This window comes from Macrobrachium nipponense, chromosome 18 (assembly GCF_015104395.2).
Source record: "Macrobrachium nipponense isolate FS-2020 chromosome 18, ASM1510439v2, whole genome shotgun sequence".
Taxonomy (NCBI): Eukaryota; Metazoa; Arthropoda; class Malacostraca; order Decapoda; family Palaemonidae; genus Macrobrachium; species Macrobrachium nipponense.
Genome location: NC_087211.1, coordinates 50,392,668 through 50,402,526, shown reverse-complemented (window position 1 = coordinate 50,402,526; position 9,859 = coordinate 50,392,668). Strand labels below are relative to the sequence as shown.

Here is a 9,859-nt window from a genome sequence, read left to right as displayed (position 1 = left end):
AAATGAAAGACCTAAAAAAAAAAAAAAAAGATAAAAAAACCGGCTCATTTAAAAAAAAAAGTAAAACCCAAAAACCCATCCCATAAAAAAAAAAAAAACCAAATAAAATAGAAAAATAAATTACCCCCCGGCACCACGCCAAAAAAAAAAAAAAAAATAAATAAAAAACAAATAAAAAAAAAAAATACTAAAAATAATAAAAAAAAAAAAAAACCAAAAATAAAAAAATAAAAATAAAAAAAAAAAAACAATAAATAAAAAATAAAATAAAATAAAAAATATAATAAAAACGAAAAAAAAAAGACTATAAAAAAAAAAAAATAAAAAATTAAATTAACAAAAACACACCCAAAAAAAAAAAAAAAAACCAAAAAAAAAAACGCTCTGCAAAACATCAATAAACCCCCACCCAAATGGCAAAATAAACCAAAAAACAAACGAAAAATAAAAAATAAAAAAAATAAAAAATAAAAACATAAAAACAAAACCCTCCCACAAAAAAAAAACCAAAAGAAAATGGAAAAAAATAAAAAAAAACAAATAAACCACAAAAAAAAAAAAAAAAGGAAACTTCCAAAAAAAAAAATAAAATAAAAAAAAAAAATAAAAAACCAAAAATAAAAAAAAAAAAAAAATTAAAAAATAAAAATAAAATTAAAAATTTTTAAATGAAAATATAAAAAATAAATATAAAAAAAAAATAAAAAACCAAAAAAAAAAAAAAAAAAAAAAAAAAAAAAATAAAAAAAAAACCCCTCCACACATAACGCAAATTTATTAATTTATCACTATAAAATTCCGATCCACAAGTATGTACTACTTTAATATCTTAAGAATACATATACAGGCAAAATGTTTTCCGTAACTTAGGAATTTCTGAAAAAAATTAAGTAGTTCACTAAATTATATTGTTACAGTATTGACAGCATCGTGCTATTTACTTTTTTTTTTCCACACCGATCATGGTTTTTTTCAATCACCTGGTAGCAAGAAAATTTTGTGATTGATTATATACTTAGAAAGGATTTTTTTTAGGTCGAATTTAAACTTTCAGTAAAAGATTCTTTGACGTTGAATTTTTCCTTTCAGCATGTCAAAAGGCTCTTAAGTCACTGTCAGACCTTTAAGATGTATATAGTAACTGACAGATGATTGAATCATTAGAAGTTACATAACATCACAGACAGAAGTTAAAGTCTACACCATATGCCAACAGATGTTCATGATAAGTGTTTCAAACCTGTAGTTGCAGTTTCAATAAGATATCAACAGAAGCTGAGATACAACCACAGTACCATTTTATACAATAACAGTATATTTTAATGTAATTGCTTGATGACTCCCCTAGGGTTATTTAGAGAAATTTACAACCTGGCCCTTAGTTTCCCCTAGCCAAGATATTTTTGAAGGAATTTTGTCACCGTTACTAAAAATGGCCAGGAATGGTAGCTGTTAATATTTCACTGTGCTTCCAAGACAAGGGGTACATAGACTATGGTTGAACTGCAGGCAACCTGAATGTTGAAACATTTTAATTTTTGGGAAAACTGTTATTTTTCAGAGAGCAATAACTGCTTTTGCAATGTATCACAAAATTGGCACTCGATAACCTTTACAGTCTTGCACTTTTCCTTTAGTAGAACTTAACAGATTCAACATCATACTTCCTTAAAATTATTATAAATAAATAGATCCATGTAACAGCTCTAACATTCATCAACTTGAATATGTAGTAAACAACATCGACGCCTACAGGCAAGCAGCCTTACAAGAAACCCGGTGGTTTTCCGGTCTAGATATGTAAATATTTCAGCTTTTTCTTATTTGATACTGTGGAATTTGTAGAAGAAATATGAATTTTTACAAGTGCACACTTGTTAATCAAATAACTTTACTAATGGTTTTACAGACCTATGGTTCTGCTCCTATTTTTATAAAAGCTAACCAGATTTTATTAACACCTCCAATAGCAAAGACCTTTGCTTGTGATTTTTATTAATACCATTGTTTAACAATCTTTGCAATGATGGTGTGACTGTGAAAAAAAAATTTCATGTGCAGTTGACTTCAACTCATAAAACACGAGAGTCTAATGTCAGACTCAAGTGATGCAGGGTTCCTTTGCCATTGCAGTATAGTAGCTTCTCAACTAAATTTTTTTTTGGGGGGTCTGGTCTTCTGGTAACAAAGACTTATTAGCATAGCCTACAAATAAACAAGATATTCTAAAGTCAACAGTAGTTCAATACTTCATTCAATTTGATATTTATCCACAAAAAAGAATTTAATCTGAGAAGGTAGCTAAGCAAATGAATACTAAATGAATTGAAAATTAATTAATAAATGGCCAAATCTAAGAAGTTGAGAGTTTGCTACTACCTGTGAAATGGTAAGGGAAACTATTTTACACAATATCTGTCAAAAAATTTTCTTCCTTGGTGAAGATTATCAAAATGCTCTTGTAGGAGTAATGAATCCCTTTTTGCTTCAAATTACTGTTGCCGTTTTATGCCTGATAATAACAACGAAATACTTCATTCTTTCACCTATTCTTTCTTGGATTGCTTGAAAAAGGGAAAATTCGAAAATATTGTACAGCTATTTAACTTTTTTCCATTGTAATTAAGGGGAGGCAAGATCATAACAAGAGTTATTTCATAATTTTCAGTGAACTGTTAAAACATCTTAAAGAGTTAAAATGCATGTTACAAAATAAAAACTTGAGATTTACTGGAGTGAGAATTACCAGGTAAATAACATTTCTGCAAGTTACAGTAAAATTCTGAACTTGAATGAATTGCAAAATTTACGCTATAAAGGCGAGCACTGGGCATTTTCAGTTATTCAGTATTGCCTATGAGAATGACAAATTACTGGTTTTAATTTTATGAATATGGTGATTAAATTTCAAAAGCTAAATAATTAAAATTATCTCAATGTTATGGTCTATCATATGACGTGGTGAATTTATTGACTGCTGTAAAAGAGGACGAGGAAACATCAGACCAGAAACGTGACCATGAGAGAGGGAATTTTCTCAATAAATTGACTATCACAAAACAGGAGTGTTTTATATTTAAGAGGAGAATATAGAGAAGAGCATTAAATTTCTCTTACAAGATGCTCATGTGAGCCACACTAGATAATGGCTTATCAAAAGTAGTACAAAATGGAAAACTTTTCTACTCGCCATTAAGCCGACTTGGAGAAAAGTGTGAAGTTGTAACGAAAAATGGTTTCACATCGCTGTCTTATAACTAGAATGCATACTGTCCAGTTTGTGGAAAGTTGCTATTTATATCATTGTACATTTGGATACATGTGAAGCAATGTTGTATGTGAATTTGGAGACATACACAAGTACGTGTATATATATATATATATATATAATATATATATATATATAGATATATATATATATATATATATATATATCTATATATATATATACTCTTAAATGCTATATTGTGCTATATAATGTTGTAATGGTTTTATATTAAGCTCAGACAGATGCCATACCTACTGAAGAGGAGCCAACTGCCCAGGGTATTTTTAAAGTTGTAAGAATGGTGTCCAACCTTCTACTGTTTTAAGGTGCATTTTACAAATGAATCATTCAAGAGAACATTGCTTATGTCTTAGCTTAAGATGAAACACTCTCAATAGCATGACAAATGCTGTAAACATGGTACATGTCCCTGTCTTGCATGGCTGGTAATGTTTATAGAATTGGGAAGATATTGAGCATGCTACCTCCAAATTTATCCTCTTTCATATTATAAAAATGTTAAAAACATGTAAACTGTCTAAAGAATAATGTGTGCCAACCATTACATTGTGTATTCACAAACTGTTTGCTTGGACATGTCACCAGTGCTGTTCCTTACTGTGGTATGCATACTGTCCAGAAACATCATGCCTGTCATGTTTTACAAAAGGATTCTTGTATAGCCCCAAGAATTATAAGTGCAAAGAGGTTGAAAATGTCAGAGGAGCGATTATTAAAGGCCGCCTCTGCAGATATAACATAATTATTGGTAATCCATGATATGAATTTATATGTGATTCTAAAAATACAAGAGGATTTAAGGGAACTAATGCCTTTGTTCATTACTGTCTCTGACATATGCGGAGTGTGAACTAGGCTGGCTGATAAGGATAATGAGAATTAGATAAATTTAAAGTAATTTTAGCTTACTGATTTTGAATCTGTACTTATTATTATCAGGGATGTCCATGCTTTTCATTTTTAGTGTTCATTATAGATTATTTACTATGTTTATGAAAGACGTAATCGATGAACACTGATATCTAGTAAATTCCAATTATTTTACATAGATGTGCAGTAAGAAAATTTCTTAGTCAGATATACTAAATTGAAATAATCCTATTTTATAATTTATCATGAAATATAAATCTTAATTGTAACAGAAATTGATGAATTTCAGATATGGGGCCATACAGGCTACTCTGGATGAAGTATAGACATACATAGTATGAAAAGTCAGTGATTTGCATTATCACAGGGTTCTCTCTGAAGGCCATATAAATTTTTCGGACAGTTTACGTGGGAAATGGTACCGAAAGTGTGTAACCAGGTACACCAGAGATCTTGATTGCTGATATTGTTGCATATTTATATACTGTACACTGTTTAATATATAAATATTATATATATATCAGAGTCTGCCGTGCAGGTTCTCATAGAATGTTTATCTGATTTTAAATGATATTTTTGTATGCACTTTGCATTCACACAAATGGAAAAAGGAACATTAATGCCATTTATTTATTAAATCCTGCTGGAAATCCATTCTTTACACACCTTGTAGCAGTTTGCTAGTTAAATTAAGGATTAATCAAGGAATAAATTAGTTCTAAGAGGTTACCTTGTTACAAAGTCTTATTAGTGTTTTCATTGATAAAACAAAAATTTCATTATTCTAATTAAGCAAGCATGATGCTATTTCTGTAAAAGCATTGTTGGGTTTTTTTTTTTTTTGTGGTGGCTATTGAACTTATTTTCTGTCAAAACCTAAAGGAGCCCAGGGTTGTAAGATTTTCTGTCAGATCCTCATAGGGCTTGGTTAATTAACTGCCTATTTTTTTTTTTTTTATATAGGATTACTTGGGTAACCATCTCATTTTCTATGAGCACTCGTTTTCTTTATGCAAGTGCTACGAGGCTATCAAACCCTTTTCTTTAAACATTGTGGGGTCTATTAAATCTTCCTTTTAATCTGCAAAATGTACTATTAGGGGCTAAATAATCGTTTTTATATGGAACAAAACAGGGCCTTCCTATTTCTTTTTCTATGGAAATCTTTCTTCTATGAAAGTATTTTTGGGGCAGTTATTTTTTTTTATAAAAGCATCATTAGGCTTTCTAATCTGTTTCTGTGAAAGCATGGGGGGTATCCAATCTTTTTCTATGAAAGCACTGTGGGGCTACCTAATCTTTTTTCTGTGAAAAAAATTTTCTTGTACTCTCCTAAATACTTGAATCCTGAAGCTTATTCTATGTAAGAATGAAGCATCTCTAGATTCAGGCGCTATTTTTTTTATCATTTACTTCTAAGTTCATTCCCTAGCAAAATTGCTGCTTTTTCTGTAGGTCCAGTTGTGTAGGGCAGCTTTTGCATCACCAAATGCAGTTTGTAATACAGCGGAATTGATGGTCAGGTCGACGCACCTAATTTTTTCTTAACTCCTCAAATGTTAATCCTAGTCTTTAGGGAAAATGGTGAGAAGATACTTTGGCGGGCCAAATTGTATCGCCTTCCCTACTTCTATATTCTTCATACCTCAGTCTTATAGCTTCTTCATTACAAGCAGTCCCCGGTTATCGGCGATCCGGTTTTATGGCGTTTGTCTAGCGCCATAACAGGCCAAGTTCCGGTTATCGGCGCCATAAGGTGTCTTATAGCACACCATAAGGCGCCATAACAGGCCAAGTTCTGGTTATCGGCACCATAAGGTGTCTTATAGCACGCCATAAGGCCTTATGGCGCCATAACATACCTAACAGAGGCGCTACAATGGTGCTAATAGCACCGATAACCGGTTAACGGCACCATAAGCGCCATTATGGCACCAAAAATTGCCGAGTTTCAGTTGAAGGCGGTTTTTACTTATGGCCACCCCCTCGGGAACAGAACCCCCGCCAATAACCGGGGACTGCCTGTATAAGATCATTATTTAAGTGGTAATAACCATCAATGATACATATAAAGGACAATGCATTTGCATTCCTGAGATTTTTATATCGCTTCAGCATTTTTACTTTTATCCAAGATCATATATCATATGCTACTGTTAAGTCATACAGAGGAGGTAATGAAAGAGCAAAACTTGATCAATATGTTACAGGTTCTGTGATAAGTTCCCTATCTTCTCTTTACATGTACTGGAACAAATCAATTGGAGGTTAGAAATACTATACATGCCAAAAGAAACTTCAAAACAGAACCTAAAAATGACAGAACCTTCATTCAGAAACTCAATGTAGGTTTAATTTCAGTTATCAAAAGCCAAAAGTCTGTCAGTTTCTGGGAAATAAAAACTATAAAATGATGTTTACCTCTTTGTATAAATGTTGTGAAAGTTGACTGATTAAGAATCACCTGACATTACAATTACACAATTTAATTATGCGAAAATAATAGAACGGTGTATTGGGATAAAAACACACCACCACCACCACCTCTAATGCCATGTGATGCAAAACTTTCATAAAATATATTTTTGTGCCTTCTGATTATGTGACTTCGGAATATGTCACTAGACTCTATTACTATCTGTTCTTTTACACCACAACAACCTCTCAAGTTCATGTGTATTTGTCATATACGCTTATATGATGTCCCTTGTCTGTGTCAACCTGCCATGACCATTTATTCCCTGTATTCAAAGATCCATGTCTTTGCTTGAGTATTATAGATGTCAAATTTAATCAAAAAGCTCATAAACCGTGGCCATAAGTAAGAGTACAGAGTGTGAGTATTTTTTTATGTGCATATGTATAGTATGTACTAATATGCATATGTATGTGTGCTTACACTCATGGCGTGACTGCAGTGACTGTTAACAGAGATCTAAATGCTTTCTTCAACAAAAATCTAAATGCTTTCTTCACATTATATGACCCATTTTTATCCTGAAATCGTAATATAAAGAAAGCTACTACGTATATTGTAAATAAATTAGTATATCGGAAAGGATGAGAAAAAATTATACATTAAGTCAACCCACTCTTAAAGGAATTCATCATTGACAAAACAATTTGTTTCCTCAAAAACAAAAAACAAAAACAAAAAAACAAAAAAAATCATGCGCCGCCTATTGCTTCCTCGCCTTATTGTAGTAAATGATCACATTGATCAACATTAATGAATGTGTGACTTTTTAGTGTCTTTGTGACCACTGAAATACGCTTATGATCACAACTGTGTGCTGATCATTATAAAATCCCTCTTTATACCCATCCCTGTCTACAATGATGTACTGTTTCTCTCGTCACAATTATTATTATTCTTCCACCACCTCCTCCTCCTCCTCTTCTCCAATAATCTTATACTACTAGAACCTCCTCTTCTCCAATAATCTTATACTACTAGAACCTAAGACGACTTTTTAAGATACCTAAAGGATTTTTTCCTTATTCTTCAGCAACCAAATGCAATCTCTCGGCTTCTTTAAACAGATACCTTGTGATTGAAAACCAGTTTTCATAGCAATCATTGACATTATACATCTACAACCAGCATGTTAATATTTCTAGTCGTTCGACTCCACTAGTCTTACTAAAAAATTTTATATCATACAAAATCTAAAAGTAATCCACTCTTTATTCAGCTTATAATGAAATGTCTTGTCAACGTTAAAGAGATATGTATGATTAAAAGTTTCATAAAACTGTTAAGACATTTATACTTCAAATATCTTACCTCCTAGAAAAACTGGTGAAGCACCCCTTGTACAGATCAGTTTTAAGGGGATTACAGTCTAACCATTTTCAAATATTCCAGATAATTTGCTAGTTTTTGGCTGTCCTAAATTTCCAAGTTATCAAATCTTCACTTTCGTAAATTTTCAAGGATGACCAGTGGTTACTGCTCATGCAGGTGTAAATGAAAAAAAATGCTCTAAAATCCTTTTAATTTTCCCTTAAATGTATACATAGCTTAAATAAACTCATCATAAAAAAATTAAGAGGCTAATATTTTTTAAATACAGTAATACTTGATAGCAATCAAATTATTATTCCTCATTGGCTATGAACTGACAGCTTTCCACTGCAAGGATCTATTCTGTATCTATGTATTAATTTCTATACTCTATGTTCCTGTGGTTCTGCACCACTATTTCTGATGATATGATTTACCTTTGATTCCCATATAGTGCTGTGGCTTCTTCGGTATATAAAATACATTTTTAGCTACTTAATATACGAGATATCTTTTTAATATATTGGGATAGTATAACCATGGTAAATATGCTATATCTAATTACACATTTTTTACTATTTTTATAAGTAGTTTGTACCATCTACTCAGACAGACCAATTGTATGTCAAACAGGTGTCTCGAACTTTGCGAGACCTTGTTCCCATGAGTAAACTATTCTGTATCTTATTGCCAATAACAAACTTACAATACAAGAGGATTCATTTTCAAGTTAAGGAAGCCTAGTTCTTTTTAATGTGTAAACTTATTTCACGTTTAAAAGCCTGTGATCTTTTCAGAACAATTTAGGATGGTAAGTTAATTGCTTAATTAATCATATTACTCTGCATTTACATTTTATCATTTCATTCAAAATCACTTACAAGTACATACATTTGATATAAGCTTGCTAACATTTCGTTTTACACTGACTGGGTAAAATGGTCAGATGACTTTAATGAGCAAATGTAAAGTTTAAAGCAAAATTGAGTTTACCGATTACCTACTTCAGTGACGAATGAAGATTGGCTCACTTAAAAAAATAATGGGAATTCATTTATTATTCATTATCATAAGGCAGTCCCCGTGTTACATCAGGTTTGGGTCAAGTCATTCCAGACTTAAGGCGCTTGCCTCATGGTGCTGTTAACCTGCTTTACAGTGCTGTAACCTGGACTTCAGCACTGTTGCCATTTATTCCCATTATAATTATGATGATTCGGGTTAAGGCAATTTTCAGCTTACAGTACCCTGCCAGGAATGGAACCCCAATCGTAACCCAGGGACTGCCTGTAATGTGCATGGACATATACTATGTCATAAGCCAAGTTAATTAAAACCTATAAAAAAAATAAGGTACCAATGAAGGCAGTACAATGAAAATAACTAAATTCAACATATTGCTGTTGTGGTGGTAACAGAATTAGCAAGTAATAATTATAAACCAATTGATTTACATAATATTAGAGCATAATATTATTGCACACTTTTTAATATTCAATATGTAGCTGCAACTGATACACTATTCCCTACCTCTTCTGTTAGTCTATGCCAATCTTGAACCCTTTTGACTCCAGATCTTGGTCTGTCTGAGTAGGTGTCTATTGTAAAAATTTGTACACGGTGAAATCTTTAAATAATATTTAAAACACATTACTGCTTCCCTCGTCACTTTTTATACTGCCAATTTTGCCACTTTATTACAGCAACCCCGAACCTCGTCATTTTGACATTTCAGTACACTTGTAGTGCTCGTTGTTGACAGGAGAACAATGTGTGCTTTATTGACTGTACAAATCCCATGGATGCACAAAAATGTCTTATTTTTTGTGTACTCCCGTGTTTCTCAGAGAATAATAAATCAGGTCTCAGAGACCTCTGTAATTCCTTAGTTTGATTCCATTCCTTCATGTAGG

General features: G+C 31.9%; 1 long non-coding RNA gene across 1 annotated transcript; it reads right to left on the bottom strand.

Annotated features, from left to right (window-relative positions):
- Nucleotides 1-7,281: 7,281 nt before the first annotated feature.
- LOC135197049 (uncharacterized) lies at nucleotides 7,282-7,715 on the bottom strand. Its single transcript, XR_010310542.1, has 2 exons — nucleotides 7,586-7,715; nucleotides 7,282-7,554 (listed from the first exon to the last, which is right to left on the bottom strand). It is a non-coding gene; the product is annotated as an uncharacterized LOC135197049 (long non-coding RNA).
- Between the last annotated feature and the right edge of the window lie 2,144 nt (nucleotides 7,716-9,859).